The 2,853-nt window shown below is 51.4% G+C and overlaps 1 protein-coding gene across 2 annotated transcripts in view; it reads left to right on the forward strand.

Annotated features, from left to right (window-relative positions):
• The window catches only part of MYO5B (myosin VB), a 113,410-nt gene that overhangs the window by 35,362 nt on the left and 75,195 nt on the right, over positions 1-2,853 (forward strand). The window lies entirely within an intron of this gene.

Genomic DNA, 2,853 nt, shown 5'->3' on the forward strand with positions numbered 1-2,853 from the left:
ACACCAGCCGCTGTTAGTGGCATTGCTCAGACCAGACCAGTTCTCTCCATTCTTGCTCATTTCTCTCACCGCTGGGGAAGAGCACATATGAGGGAGGAAATGATGACGTCGAGGTTATCAAGAAGCAGGGGAAAATGTGATAGCTGAGTTCAAACATTATTTGCCCAGTGCCTTCTAGGGGACCAGCCTGGTGTGTGGGGGCTGCAAGAGAAGACTGCCACGCCTCCCCCAAAGAACTTACACCACACCGAGTGAGTGTGGGGGGCTCACACTCCACAAGCTACTTCCCAGCCATTAGACAGGGCCTAGTACAGAGCTAGGATGTGGCCACAGACATGCAGGGGTATGAGGATGGGGAGATGGGGGTGCTAGGGAAGAGTAATGGTCCTCTTGAGGAGGGAAGGGCTTCTCAGGGAGAATCAGCTCATTTTTCCACCAAGCGAGCAGTGGAAGGTCCTGGAGGAAGTAGAGAGACCCATAGTCCACAAAGGACCAGAGGTCGTAAGTGCTTACCAGGCACGCTGCCCGTCCCCACCAGGTGCAGTGGATTGAATTTGACCCTGTAGCTGTGCCAAACGGAGGAAGTCAGTGGCCCGGCTGGAGAAAACGGCTGCTGCTAGCAAGTGCAGCGCGTGCCTCGAGGGAGAGGCCCACAGTCCCCAGAAAACCTCTCCCGAAGCACAAGCGCAGCCACTCCACATTCCTAACTCGGGGCCCAACTGACCACTCTAGAGGTGAGAGGAGCAGAACCTGCAAATAGCAGAGCCTGCCTCCCAAGGCTTCCTTGGATGACTTGATGTCACAAGCAGCCCTTAATGTCCCACGGAGCATAAGTCTTATGAGACCAATCACTGCCACCTCTTTGAATCCCAGAACTGAGTTGCATTCTGGGGATGCCTGAGAAAAATTAAAAGGGATGGCAAAGTGAAAGGCTCGGCACGCAGCAAAGTTTCAGCAAGTGCGTTTCCTTTTGTCCCATAAGACCTTTCCACTAAGGAGCTTTTATCTATTCTTAAAAACACGAAACTAACTCTGTAGTGATCCTCGCTCAGGACTACAGAATTCAGTGCTCAATTGTGCCTTACACACTCGAGGTGCCATGGGTGACTCGGGGCAGGAGTAATCAGGAAGACCTCATAGAGGAGCTGGGTGTCCAAAGCAGGTAGGACTTGGGCAAGCAGAGGGACGCATGAGGAAGTCAAAGTGAGTACAGGCCTGGTGTCAAACGTGGGTGTCTCCTGGGACGCTGAACTCCAAGACTCGCATGGAACACAGAGTGTACCTGGAATTAAGCTCAGCTCATGGTCTTCAGCCACTTGGAAAAGGCCCACTGCTTCTCCACTGCCAAGTGCCCGCTGACCCAGGCCATCGCAGGGCCCCTCTGCCTTGATGGACTTCTGGGTCCCTGGCCCAAGTTCAACTCAGCATGAGAAAGCAATGAGCAGTAGGGGCTGAGCAGGCCATACAGAGATGGAAGGATGAGAGGAAGTCTCTGATGGAGAGACGTGAATCCAGGGCAGCAGAACCCAGGCCGGGTCTTTCCTGCAGAGTTCCAGAATCCTGAGTGGGCCCAGTGCTGGAGAAGAACACCTGGGGTTGTCAGGGGTCTAGGGGTAAAGAAGCCTGCACCTGCATTTACCCAGCAGGGCAAGCCCAGGTGTTTCCTTTTGTCTTATAAAACCTGTCCACTAAGGAGCTTTTTTCTGTACTAGAAAGATGAAACGGACTCCTCTGAGGTAACTGTCTTGTTTGGGACTGTGCAGAGAAGTCAGCACTCACTCGTGCCTTACACACTTGAAGTGCCCTGGGTCCCCTGGGGCTGAGGTAATCGGGAAGGTTTTCTGGACTGCCCCACCAAGGTGTGTGCTGGAGCCCATATGGTCTGCCGTGTCCGGGACGAAGCCTGCCCATGGCTGCAGCCGAGCTGCAGAGCAGCCAGGACACAGCGAGCATTCCTTCCTCATTACTTCCCAGGGCGGAGCAGTAGTCTTAGCAAATTATAAACCGTGATTAATTCTAGTTCAGCTTAATTCTTTCTCCCTGAAGACTCCCCGATTAACCCAGTCAACTCCGGCATCTTCCCTCTGGTTTCTTTCAGAAGTTTAACCACGTTTGTCACATACTGCGTCGTAGTACACAGCTGCTCGTAGTACACCTCCCTCCTCCGCAAATGTGGGTACTCTGAGAGAGCCTACCCATGTCTGACTTCTTATCCTACTGAGTCCTCGTCAGTGTATGTGCTTGAGTGACTCCTGGGTTTTCAGTGCTGGGCTTAGTTAGCATTGTAGGGCATGTTGAAGATGTGTCTCCTCTCTCTAAAGACAGGAAGATGAAGTTCTTCATCTATGCGATTCTTAGCAACCATCCTGGTAATAGCTAATAATATGCATGCTCTTATGTTGTGCCAGGTGCTGTTTTAACTGCTTTTATGGGCTATTTACATTTCATCTTCACACTAACCCTCTACAAGGGATGCTGTCATCATCCCCACTTTATAGATGAGGAAACTGAGGCTCAAGGAAGTTACGTTACTTGCCCCAAATTACACAGCAGCTGGTAAGTGGCTGTGTCACCATTCAAGCCCAGGTCTGCCTAGCCTGAAACCCTTTAACTCCTGAGCCGCATAATGTTGCCAAGTGTGGTACCAAGTGTGTAGGTTTTGGCCATTGAATTAAGACAAGTGCCCAGGTAGATGGAAATAATATAAAGGAAGGCTCTAGAGAGGAGGCAAAAATGAGTCTTGCAGGATGGACAGAATTCAAATAGGCAAAGAAGAAGGGTATCCCGGGTGAGGATAAGGATGTGTGCACATTGCTGAGAGGCTGAAATGGCTCATGCCTGCCCATCAGCATC

The sequence above is a fragment of the Pteropus alecto genome, unplaced genomic scaffold (assembly GCF_000325575.1).
Source record: "Pteropus alecto unplaced genomic scaffold, ASM32557v1 scaffold146, whole genome shotgun sequence".
Taxonomy (NCBI): Eukaryota; Metazoa; Chordata; class Mammalia; order Chiroptera; family Pteropodidae; genus Pteropus; species Pteropus alecto.